This window comes from Humulus lupulus, chromosome 4 (assembly GCF_963169125.1).
Source record: "Humulus lupulus chromosome 4, drHumLupu1.1, whole genome shotgun sequence".
NCBI lineage: Eukaryota > Viridiplantae > Streptophyta > Magnoliopsida > Rosales > Cannabaceae > Humulus > Humulus lupulus.
In genome coordinates this window covers 211,637,128-211,651,069 of record NC_084796.1, presented here as the reverse complement: position 1 = coordinate 211,651,069, position 13,942 = coordinate 211,637,128, and positions in this window count along the sequence as shown.

Here is a 13,942-nt window from a genome sequence, read left to right as displayed (position 1 = left end):
TTTTAATAGCAATGCTCGAAAGGTCTCATACGTGATTAAAGTTCAACTTATTAATTATTAGTTTGAAATTATTTTAAACATTATCAGGTCCATTATCTCAATTAGTATATGCTATTAATCTTAATTGGGATTTAGAGTTTATGTACTTACCAATTCATATTTTCCTGCACACAACACTAAATGAATTTAAAGATCAAAATGAGATTAGAAGTAACGAAAATGATTTGTTTTAAATAAATTTTAAAAAGTTGTATTTGCTACAAACTAGGTAAAGTTGATGTATTACTTTTCATGTTGATACTTGATGCATATGGTCTAGTTAAGTTTGCTATTTAATTTATAGTATTATTTCCTAGACGATTTTCAAGGACTTTTTCTAGTTTTTTTTTAAATTCATTTTTAGGAGGATTTCAAATATAGTTTTGAAGCCACAAAATAGGCAAACAAAATGAAATCATTTTCAAAATCTTGCACTGGCCCAATAGTATTAGTTATACTTCAAAACTGCTCTTAGGGCTGCTTGCCAACTTGGAGGCTTTATCCATGAAAAACATGTATATTGCAGCTTAAACAATTTAGCCAACTACTTAACAGTGAGAATGACTTAAGCAAAAAATGGAAATGAAAAAAAAGGTTGGATCTTGCTCCGATTCATTGCATAACAGACATATGTTGATTAATTAAGCAAAAAATGACTTAATAATGAGTATTCATTAGTGTTCATTTCATAACAGGCATATGTTGATTAATTAATTATACCAAAATGAAAGAGGCAACACTCATAGCAAAAAATTCAACACTGATAGCAGCAAATAGTCCCTGAAGAAAACCATTCCCTGAAGTTCATCGACCCAATGCCCAGATTGAAGCATAGCAATAAATTCAACACTACAACACTGCAAGTTCATTGACCCAATGCCCAGATTCATTGCAATACAACACTACAAAACTCATAGCAATAAATTCAACACTCAAACAATGACCCACAAAGTTGAAAAAACTCAAAATCAAATGAATGCTTCAAATAAAAAGACTGAAAATATTTCAAATCAGCAAATGCCCAAACTGCACCTGGTGAAAGCTAATGTAGTTGAGGTAACCCAAGTCTTGAACTGGTCGGCGACTGAGTGAGGAAGGGAGGTGCGACTGAGCCGAGATCGAGGGAGTGAGGCCTCGGATTGAAAAATTGCCAACAATTTGCAAAACCCATAATTAATTTTGAAAATGCTGATAAGTTTTGAGGTTAATGCTTCCAATAACACCTAAAACTAAATATACTTACCTGGCTTGCCAAGACCGAAGAGAAGGAGTGAAACTGAGAAGCCCAACGATTGGAAACCGATTGACAGAGAGATAGAGAAAGACGAGAGAGAGAGATGGGATATATGAGCGATGTAGGAGATTTGAGCTGAGATTTGAAGCAGGGATGTAGGATACCGAAGCAGGATTGAGTTCGGAGACAGTATTGTGCTTAGCCGAAGAAGAAAATGGGTAAGTCCAAAATGTGAAGGAATTAATCTGAAAAAAGTATAAGTGGCGGGCTCCCAAAAAAATTACTGCCTTTTTTCATTAACTTTGCAACATATAATATTTTTTGTAATACTTTTTCATTAGTATTATATTCATGTGTTATGAAAAGGTGTATTTGGTGTAATGTGGGGCAATGTTAGATTGCAAGGAAAGGATAGTAATCCTTGGGTTTGAGGGTGAGAAACCCTTGTATGTGTTGGCACTGTGGATGGATTTTGTATTTTATGACATATGTATTTAGAGCTAGAGATCTATTGCAGGAGGATGCATAGAACTCCTAGCTAGTGTGGTGGATACTACTTAGGTTGTGTCAGTGGGATCAGGACAGACTAGATTAGTCTATGAGAATCTGGATGGATCTCCACGGGATTTGTCAGGATTACCTTTACACAAAAAGAAATAGAATGGTAATTAGATTGGTGCCAAAGACGGAATCAGGTTAGGGCATTGTATTGGATGGCTTCAGCAAAACTGTAAGAACTAAAGGCTAAGTTATTGAGTAAGATGGTATTCTCCAAGGTGGATCATTGATCTGGTTAGTATCAGTTGAAGATCAGGGAGAAGGATATGCAAAAGACTGCTTTTATATTGGATATGGGCACTGAGAGTGCTAAGTTATGTTATGAAGATTTGATTGGTCTCGAGTTGTTTTAATGGGTTAAATGAACAGAGTATCCAAAGATTATTTGAATTGGATTTGTGATCGTCTTGATCGACAGTATTGACTTATTGAATTGGGAGGTGGTTTTTGGATGTTGTTATCATGCATGATGTGTGGCATCATTGAATGTAGGCATATTGAAGTTATGCCTTAGCGATCAACTAGACTCCACGGAAATATGGCCGAAGATGACAACCAGGGTCAAGACCCTCCACCTGCCCCCACAGAACTGGCAACAAATGTTTGCATAAATGAAAGCTAGACTTTAGAGAATTGAAGATGAACTCTGAGAACTGACCCAATAAGCTCCTCCTCGAGATGTTGGACTACAGATCACATAGGCTGTGGCACCAGTGCCAGCCTAGCCTGTGATGGAAAATAGGTGGGAGCCTTTATATGAGAGATTTAGGAAGCAGCACCGTCCAACCTTTGAGGGCAGTCCAGACCCACTGCGGGTAGAGCAGTGGATGAACATGACTTCTTCTATCTTGGATTTCTTGAGGGTGGCTTGTGCCAGTTACATGTAGAGGGATGTTGCCTGCATCTGGTGGGAAATTATGTCCCAGAGGAAGGATGTGACTGTTATGAGTTGGGATGAATTCAGGGATGTCTTTAAAGAGAAATATTATGGTGTTGCAGTTCGACCTGCAAAGGTGGATGAGTATACTAATTTGACTCGGAATAGAATGACTGTCATAGAATATGCTTTGAAGTTTGACCGGTTGGCGAAGTTCACGTCGGATTTGGTGCCTACTGAGGGATCACTTTTTATTGGGGCTGAATGTGATGATAGCTCAGGATTTCAGGATAACATTGGATCTGAGGACTACCACTTATGCTCAGGTATTGGAGAAAGCCCTTACTACTGAGGGTGCCGAAGATCAGATATGGAAAGAAGGCACCGCAAGGCGTGATGCTCGAAGGATGGTGCCCCCTTCACTGGTTCTAGCTGAGGTAGTGGCCCCAGTGAGCAGAAGAGGAAGGCCCTAGATTCTGTTATTCCTCCTGGTCCAGATAGGAAGGCATGGTGTGATTTCGGTGGCCGTCAAGGTGGGGGAGAGAATTGGAGAAGCTTTCTAGTGTGTCCACGGTGTAGGCGTTGACATTTGGAGGAGTGCAGAGTCAGAGCATGTTTCATCTTTGGGAGCATCAGTCACTTGAGGAAGGACTGCCCACAAGCCAGAAAGGAAAAAGCAAAGAATAGTTATAGCCTCACTCCAGCTAGAGTGTTCACTTTGCCCCAGACCAAGGCTCAAGCTAGCCCCTCAATCATGACAGGTCAGATTTCTAGTGCTAGTTCTTCATTTACTGCATTGATTAATTCAGGAGCTGCTCGTTTGTTTGTGTCTTCTACGATGATAGATTGTTTGTGTCGACCTTGTGATTTGTATGCTAGGGGATTCAGGACTTTGTTGCCAACTGGAGAGCTGGTAGTCTCTAGGAGATGGGTTAGAGCATTACCAGTAGAGATAGACAGTAGGGAGTTTTCTGTGGATCTGATTGAACTTGTGATGGATGACTTTGACATGATTCTGGGAATGGACTGGTTGTCAAAGTATAGGGCAACAATAGACTACAAGCGAAGGATGGTAACCTTTAAGCCAGAAGGAGAGGAACCCTTTGTGTTTGTAGGGACAGTGAGGGGACCATAAGTACCTATGATCTTTACACTAAAGGCTAGTGCCTATTACAAGAAGGTTGCATAGGATTCCTAGCAAACATAGTGGATACCTCTAGGATCGTTTTAGTTGGACCAGATGAGACCAGAATAGTGTGTGAGTTTCCTGATGTATTCCCAGCAGACCTGCCAGGATTGCCACCACAACGAAAGATCGAGTTTGTTATAGAGTTGGCCCTAGGAGCAAAACTAGTATTGAGGAAATCCTATAGAATGGCTCAAGTAGAGTTGAAGGAACTGAAGATCCAGTTGCAGGAATTACCTGGATCTAGGATTCATCAGACCCTACTTTTCGCCATGGGGTGTTCCAATGTTTTTTGTCAAGAAGAAGGATGGATCCTTAAGAATGTGCATCGACTACCGAGAGTTGAATAAGTTGACTATCAAGAATAAGTATCCATTGCCCAGGATCGATGACTTGCATGACTAGCTATAAGGGAAGACGGTGTTCTCTAAGATTGACCTTCGGTCTAGCTACCGTCAGCTAAGGATTAAAGAGGACATACCAAAGACCGCGTTCCGTACGAGGTATGGGCATTATGAATTCCTGGTCATGTCCTTTGGAATAACTAACACCCCAGTAGCCTTCATGGACTTGATTAAAAGGGCCTTCAGGCATTACTTGGATAAGTTTGTGATCGTATTCATCGATGATATACTGGTGTACTCCCAATCAAAGATAGAGCATGATCATCACCTTCGTTTGGTACTACAGCGGTTGAGGGAGCATAGGCTATATGATAAGTTCAGTAAATGTGAGTTCTGGTTAGCCCAAGTAACATTTCTAGGCCACATTGCAAGTAAGGAGGGGATTTTGGTAGACTCAAGCAATATAGAGGCAGTAATAGATTGGCCGAGACCTAGCAGTGTACAAGAGGTTAGAAGCTTCTTGGGATTAACAAGGTACTATCGACGTTTTGTTGAGGGATTCTCCATAATAGCCACACCATTGACTGAGATAACATGTAAGAAGACCAAGTATGTTTGGATAGATAGATGTGAGAACAGTTTCAAGGAGTTCAAGCGGCGACTGATCACCACTCAGGCATTGAGTCTTCCATCAAATAGGGAAAAGTTTGTGGTCTACTACGATGCTTCAAGGTAGGGTCTGGGTTGTGTACTGATGCAAGCTGGGAAGGTGATAGCCTATGCGTCAAGACAGCTGAAGGAGTATGAGTAGAGGTATCCCACTCATGATCTGGAATTGGAAGCGGTCGTATTCTCACTGAAGGTATGGAGGCACTGTCTGTATTGAGAGAAGTACGAAATATACACCAACCTTAAAAACTTAAAGTATTTCTTTACTCAGAAGGATCTGAATATGTGCCAAAGGCATTGGCTGGAATCCATGAAGGACTATGATTGTCAGATCTTGTATCATCCAGGATAGGTCAATGTGTTGGTCGATGCATTGAGTCGGAGGGGCCCAGGGCAGTTATTCAGTTTGAGACAAATATCAGAAAAGTTAGCTGAAGAGATGACCAGAGCAGGAAATAAATTGGTAGTAGGTCAGCCAGCCATTATTACTCATCAGTCCAAACTCCTTGAGAGAATCAGAGAAGCACAGAAGGAGGACCCAAAGTTGAGGAAACACAGGGAGGTAGTCTTACCCTGATTGGCTAAGCACTTTTCTGTTTATGAGATTGATTTGTTGAGGAATAAAGGTCGGATTTGCGCTCCGATTGAGTTCAAAATCAGACGAGAGGTTCTAGATGAGTCTCATACCACTCCCTATTCTCTACATCCAAGTACAACGAAGATGTACCAAGATCTAAGGACTCTGTATTGGTGCCCAAGAATGAAGAAGGATGTAGAAGATTATGTGGCCAAGTGTTTAACCTGTCAGCAGGTGAAGGTTGAACATCAAAGGCCAGCAGGGTTGTTGCAACCTTTAGGGATTCCAGAGTAGAAGTAGGAGGATATCACCATGGACTTCATGGTTGGATTGCAGAGGACAGTGGGGCAAGATGATTCTATGTGGGTGATTGTGGATATGTACACCAAATTAGCCCACTTTTTTCCTATTAGAGTGACTTATAGGGTGGAGCAGTATGCTGAGTTGTATGTAAAGGAGATTGTGAAACTTCATGGGGCTTTGAGGTCGATAGTATCCGATAGGGACACCACCTTCACCTCAAAGTCTTGGGAGAGCCTGCATAAGGATATGGGCACGTAGTTGCGGTTCATTACCGTCTATCATCCTCAGACGGATGGATATTCTAAGAGGATGATTCAGATACTAGAGGATATGTTACGAACCTGTGTGCTGGACTTTGGGGGATCTTGGAGTAAGTATCTCCCTTTGATTGAGTTTTCTTATAATAACAGCTATCAGGCAACTATCGGGGTGGCTCCATATAAAATGTTGTATGGGAGGAAGTGTAGATCTCCCATTCATTAGGATGAGATAGGTGAGAGGAAGTACTTAGGTCCTGAGGCCGTTCAGAGGGCTAACAAGGCAATTGAGAAGATTAGAGCTCGGATGCTTGCCTCCTAAAGTAGTCAGAAGAGTTACTCAAACTTGAAACACAGGAGTGTAGAGTTTCAAGTCAGTGATCATGTGGTTCTCATAGTTTCTCCTTTGAGAGGAGTGAAACGATTTGGAGTGAAAGGCAAGTTAAGTCCTAGGTTTGTTGGCCCCTTTGAGATTCTGGAATGGATTGCAGAGGTAGCTTACAGATTTTCTATGCCTCCAGCTTTATTAGGGCTTCACAATGTATTTCATGTGTCCATTCTCTGAAGGTACGTATCAGATTCTACACCTGTGCTGAGTTATGAACACCTGGAGTTGGATCAAGATTTGTCTTATGAGGAGAAGTTGATTCAGACAGGTGAAAGTACTGTGGAGAAAAAGCAAGGTGGAAGAGGCAACTTGGGAGCTTGAGTCTGATATGCGGGATTGATATCCCGAGCTATTCAGGTAAATTTCGAGGATGAAATTTCTGTAAGGAGAGGATAGTTGTACGTCCCGAATCTGCTAATGAGGATTAGTGCCTTGATTAGCGTGTTGGGAGGGCAATAATTGATTTAATTATGTTATTATGTGGTTAATTGTGATATATGGGTATCAGTACATGAATACTTGAATTAAATGATTATATGACTAGATATGCATGTGGGTCCATTCTTGTTAATAAGAGCATATTTGTAATTTTAGCCCGTGGAGGGTGTAAATGTGATTATGTGTGTGTGTTGTACTTGAGACCACAGTATTATGGAGATATAACTGATGTGTTGTCCGAGACGGTCCTAGGAAGCGGATTAGTGGAATAGTCACAACGGGGTCGAATACCAGGCTCGGGGTGAGCCTAGGGGTATTTTGGGAACATAGTACGTGTTCGGGGTTACAGAGTAACAAGTAGCTATTTAGCGATTATTTGGGTATGTCAGGATTAGTTGGGGATTTATAGGACTACTCGAGGAATTAGCGGGAATGTGGCAAATGACAGGATTTCCCTTGGAGGCATTAAGTGTGAAGGGATAACCTAAGGATATTTTAGTCATTTTGAAAGTTAAGGATAGACTTGGGGTAGGCTCTAGATATCAGCAGAATACTTAGGAAGGAAGGAAAAACACAACACTCTCATAGTCCTTTCTCTCTCTCTCTCTCTCGATGCTCACTCTCTTTCACTAGGCTTGGAGATTTTGGTGAATTCTTGGGGAGATTGGCTGAGGATTTGAATAAACTTGAAGCTTGTAGTGCTTGGGGCTTAGCCAAGGGTCGAATTCCCTGGTTAAGGTAAGGTTCTATTCTGATTCTTGTTAATTTTCCGCTATAGGTTAAAGGTTTTGTTTAGGTCCAAACCATGGTTTGATTTTGAGTTTTGGTGAATCTATGGAGTAGTAATTGGGGTAGTTATGCTGATGATGTTGCCTTCATGTGAGTTCTAGACTAAATTATGGGTTTGGGTGTTAATTTGGGTGTGAATTGGTTACTTTGGCTTGAGAAAATGTAGGGGGGATTTCTGAGTTTTGTAGCTCGAGTCGTGGCATTGTTCTTCAGGAGCCGCGACCCGCATGAACCCAAGAGGCTTGGTGTAACGACCCAAATTTCCTAATAAGGCTTAGGACCTTGATTAGGGGGCCAAGATGGAAATTTTTTTAATTATATGATTATGTGATATTTATGTGTATCATTATATGATTATGTGAATTATATCATAATATTACTTGATATGCATGTGGGCCCATTTCTGTTTAATTGGGAAATTTTCATAATTTGGCCCGTTTTGGGTATATTTGGCATATATGTGGTATGTGTGTAGTACTTCATTATTATTTGGTTATGCTAGGGTTACTCAACATGAGACGATCCTAGGAGGCAAGCCAATGGGAAATTCACAACGGGATCCATACTTGACTCGGAGTGAGTCAAGGGGTATTTAGCTCATTACCGGGATATTGGGTAATGGGAATGATTATTTGATGATAAATTGGGAGTTAGTGAGATCAAGGGGAAATTCTGGGAATTTTGACTATTTTACCCCGGGGGCGTTTTCGGGACCCCGAGCATTAGGATTTGATTGAGGTTACTTAAGCTTGAAGTATCTTTTTAGAATTATAAAAGAACGTTCAGAACATTCTTTCTTCCTCCAGTTCCCTTTTTGACATCTGATCACATTTTCGAAGGAAACTTGAGTTTTAGGACTCAGATTCAAGCAAGGATCAAGGTATAGTGATTCTAGGAAAGATTAGAAGCTTATTAGCTGGATGATTTAGTTGGGAAACATCTCAATTGGAGGTAATCTGAGTTTTAAGTTCTAAAGTTTTAAAGTTTTTAAGCTTTGATTGGAATTTGTGTTTGGATGAGTTTTTAAATGAATTGAAGCTTGGGTTTTGTTGGTATGGGATAATTAGGATGTTTGGGAACTTTGATTTTTGAATTTGGATATGTTTGGGTAGGATTTTGGAAGGATTTAAGTGGGAAAAATCAAAGGATCTGGCTGATTTCATGGTCAAGTCGCGACCTAGTTCTAGCAAGTCGCAACTTGGATGAAGTCAGATGTTAGAAAGGAGAAGCCTTGGGGGGTGCCGCAACCCAGGAAGGTCAAGTCAAAGCCCGGCCTAGTGCCTAGGCAAGGGAGCTCTCTGACTTGGGGAAAGTCGTGACTCACTAGGCCAAGTCGCGACTGGCTTGGGCATTTTTTCCTATATTTGGTTTTTAATCATGGAAACTTAACTCTAAGGGTCTGGGATCGATTCTACTACCCAGTTGAGTAGGATTCGATGTCCTGGATGCTAGGTTTGGGTTTGGAAGTATTTATTTAGTCATTTTGATGAGGTCTTATATTATGGTTGTGACTAGGTTATCATTAGGGGCTTTGAAACAGGATCGTGCTTATGGCTCATTTATTGGTAACCTGTGCTTCAACCAAAGGTAAGAAAACTGCACTTAGTATGTGATGCATGTGATGTATAAGATACATGTGATTAAGGCATGGCATGAATGTTGAATATGAGATTGATCAGAGCTTGAGTCTCTGTAAATGTGCATGATCATAATTATGTTAGTGATTGTTGAGTAAGCATGTTGAATGCTCTGTATTTGGATATTTGACATATGATATATGCTTGGTTGCATTGCGTACTTGTGAGTGTAACTAACCTATGAGTCAGAATCAGCAATGGTGTCAGTATTGACTATTAAGCTGTGACTTATTAGTCAAGTTCGGCAGTAGTACTGAGCACTGGTCGTATTGTATTGGCTTATGTGTCAAGAACAGTATTAGGGTGTTTAACACAAGCCGAAAAGATTAGATCTAATCGACATAAGCATTATCATCATAAGCATGAAATTCTTGACCGATCCTAAGTTCGTTGAAAACAAAAGCGCTTGTCTAGTCTAAAGGCTAGTTATTTAAAGCCAGGGCAATAAGCTCAGGTGACTGAAACGTCACATGGCTAGGAAGCATGGGACCTCAGAGATAGACTAATTAGTCATCCACACAGAGATAGACTCATTAGTCATCTATTCAAGGAGAATATACCCAGAGATTGACTCATTACTCATCTATTCAAGAAGTAGGTCCCCAAAGATTGACTCATTAGTCATCTATTCAAACGCATGACCACATAATCAATTATTTGGACTTGCTTGCATGCATGAATAGGGTATTACTGCTAGGCATGTTATTATGATTTGGTGACCTGTTATGATTTTCTAGGCTTGCATGAACATGATTAATTTTTCTTGCTGAGCCTTGGTTCATGGGTGCTATGTGGTGCAGGTAAAGGAAAAATGAAGTTGGACCATCCTTGAGTTGGAGAGCTTAGGTGACGATGTGTACATATGCAGCTTCTCGACTGCCACGGCCGAGGGTTTAAAATGTATTTTGGGATCCCAATGTATACAGTAAACGTTTTAGAGAAATGTTGTATCTTTGTCCAAAAAATTTAACCCTAAACCGTTAATTATACTTAGTTACACAATTATGGTCAAATGGCTCGTTTAGCGAGTTTATCACTATTTAAAATGCACAATGTAACGGTCTCTGGGTAGTAGGGTGTTACACTTAGGAGCCTCTAAAATCGTCCAAGCGTCGCGGCGCAGGCTGAGATGCGCCGCAGCCTGTGTCCTGCCAAAGAGAGCCTTAGGGCTCTCTGACTTGTAGCGCGCCATGGCCCTAGGGCTTTGGGCCGCGACGCAAATAAGAAATATTGGCCAAAACGGGGTTTTAAGCTCGGGAACTCAAATTTAAGGGCTCGGGAAGAGTTCTACTACCCAGTTTAGTAGAATTCAAGATCTCGGAGGCTAGAATATTATTCCAAAGATTTTAATTAGTTTAGGGATTGATGGATGTTTATTATTATTGTGATGTGACTAGGTTTTACCACCAAGGCTCGGGTTTAGGGGATCGTGATTAGGATCGCACTAGTCAGTCAGCTCGGGACACAAGAAAGAAAACTATTTGTTTCCGTAGAGCAGGGCATGGCCCTATTATCTGTGTTTAATGCTATATGTGAATGTTCATAATTGTTATGCCATGTTTCTATGATTATGACTGAACGGCGAAGGCTGTGGTCAGCGAAGGTCGGGATCGTTGAAGGCTGGGATCGATGAAGGCTTGGAATGGCGATAAGCATGTTGAATGCAGGTCGAATGGCAACAAGAATGTTGAATGAAGGCCGCCATGGCATGGCCATCTAGGGTGTTGTACTCACCCGTTCAGTGAAGACCGTGAACCCGGTGCCAGGTAATGCACCTGGTTTGGCATAGGCCGCTATGTGAATAGTTGGTGTTATCTGTTTAAATTTATGCATTTACTAGAATGATTTTTTATATGATAAGTATGTGGAGTTTTCTTGTTGGGCCTTGGCTCATAGGTGCTCTATGGTGCAGGTGAAGGCAAAGGAAAGGTCGACCAAGCATGAGTTGGAGGGCATGGAGTGTCGCGTACATGTTTGGCCTACCTGGCCACCACGACTGGGGTTGTTTTGAGGGACATATTGTAAAAGTTTGATTTTGTCACTTTGGTCGACTGTACCCTAACTTTTGGATTGTAAATATATTTCAAAACAGTAGTTTGGGATCCCAATGTAACACTTTTATAATTTTAATGAATGTCCAAACCTTTTATACTTAATTTTTAGTAATTGAGTCTTTATTTTTATTAATCACATGTTTCAGTCTAAAACCTTGATTAGCGAGCTAATGACACATTTTAAAATCACATGGTAACGGCTCTAGGGTAGTAGGGTGTTACACACAATGACTGGAATATTAATTCCACCAAATTGTTATCTTGACAACTTGGTGAATTTGATAAAAGAATGAGATAAAGGAAACACAGGCAACTATTGAAGTTTTTTATCAAATAGCCAAATGAACACCACAAATGAAGTTGGAAACAGACAACTCAGTGTTGTTCTACATAGAAATAAAGAAAAAAGTTGATGCAATCATAACAGACTTTCCATTGTGTGTCACTATAGTTCAAGAATCATGCAATGAAAATAACCTTCTTCTACTAGCAAATCAGCTAGCTACAACACAAGAAAAGGACATGAGGACATTATTAATGCTAGGCAACTAAGCTTCCATCTATGAAAAAATGCTATTTGAAGAAGGAATGTCAACCAACCAATGAGGGTAGCAATGTGCCATACATACCTCATCTTGTAGAAGAAGTAGTAGTTTTCATAATTGAAGACAACACAAAAAGAAAAAAGAAGTTGGAAGAAATCCAAATAGTAATATCTGATCACAGAGTCAACACAATAGAGCAAGGTAAAATTTACAAGGACAAGAACACAATTAAATCTTCTCTTAGCTACTATGCCATTCTACATAACTTCCAATTCAAAACAAAAAGATCAGAATGAAGAGCGTACCTAGTTACCTCCGCAAATGACACATGCAGCTAGTTTGTGAGAGCATCTAAGTATAGAGACCAAGATTTATTTAAGGTATGAAAATGAATTTTAAATCACACTTGCTCTGTTGAAATTTTTTATGGAGGACCATAGGCAAGCAAAATGCATTGTAATTGATGAATTAATAAAGAACAAATACAAATCAATCCAAAGAAATTACACTCCAAATGACAATATGAATAACATGAATGATGACTTCAGAGTAACCATGGGATACACAAAAGCATGGAGATCAAGAGAGAAAGTTTTGCGCCTTGTAAGAGGGAATCCCAATGATTCATCTCAAAAGTTGACAATGTATCTTCACATGTTGAAGCAAGCAAATCCAAGAATAATAACACACCTACTCACAGACAAAGAAGATAGATTCAAATACCTATACATAGCTTTCTCTAACTCAATCAAGGGCTAGAGGTACTTGATATCTATAATTGTTGTTGATGGAACTTTCCTGAAAAATGCACATGGTGGTACCCTATTTTCAGCATCAACATTAGATTCAAACCACAACATTTTTGTATTGGCTTTTGGAATAGCAGACTTTGAAAATGATAATTCATGGCTTTGGTTCTTCTCCAAAATGAGATAAAACTCTGGAGAACCCGAAGGTATGATAGCTTCAAATTATATATTCTTGTTTATATAGAAAAAGGAACCGGTTACACAAACCAGATATACACATATATGTTATGTTTTTTAATATCTGAGTAAAGTAACTGGTTACCTACACCCGAATTAAAAAATATATATATCTAATTTTTGTTTTTATTTTACAATATCTAAATTCCACATGATTGGCTATTGTTTTGGACAAACATAAGAGCATAGACAATGCAGTACATATGGTGTACCAAAATGCTTTCCATGGAGCTTTCATGTTTCACTTGCTCAATAATTTGAAAAGCAAGTGTGGAAGCCATGGAGAAGAGCTAAAAATGAATTTTATTGCAGCAACAAACATACACAAAAACTGAATATGAATGTTACATGAAATTCCTTGATAGACTTGACAGACGCATTAGCCCTACTTAGAGAAGGTCGGGTATGAAACATGGGCAAGATCATACTCACCAACTAAAAGATACATCGTGATGACATCAAACATCATGAAATCACTCAATGCTGCACTAAAAACTACAAGAGGTCTCCCCATTGATATCTTGGTTGAATACCTTCGAAGTTTAGTTCAAAAGTGAGTTTGGACCAACTCAAATAATGCAAACGGAACATTCACAAAAGTCTCTACAGCAACAAAAAATGAGCTGGGGCATGGCATTGTTTCAAAAATGAAGTACGAGGTATGCAACTGAACTTATTCTTACCATTCTTTAATCTATCAGTGGATGGTAACCAGTTATCTTCCATAACAGCAACAAAAAAAAACATTAAGTTACATAGAAAGTTAACTAGCTACCTTCAATGTTAATTGTAGTTAAAAATTTTAATTTTTGATTCTATTTCATGACAAAAATATTTTGGGTCTTTCCTTTCAACCCAATAGAATACCAAGTTCATGATGAAAGGGGGGTCAATTTCACAGTAAATATACATAATAGAACATGTATTTGCAATAGGTTTCAAGAAGATGGAATGCCTTGTGGGCATATAGTAGCTTGTAATTGGAAAGAGAAACTTGAGAGTGTATGATTACTGTGCAAAGTTCTACAAAACAGAAACATTGAAATCATTGTATCAAGAAA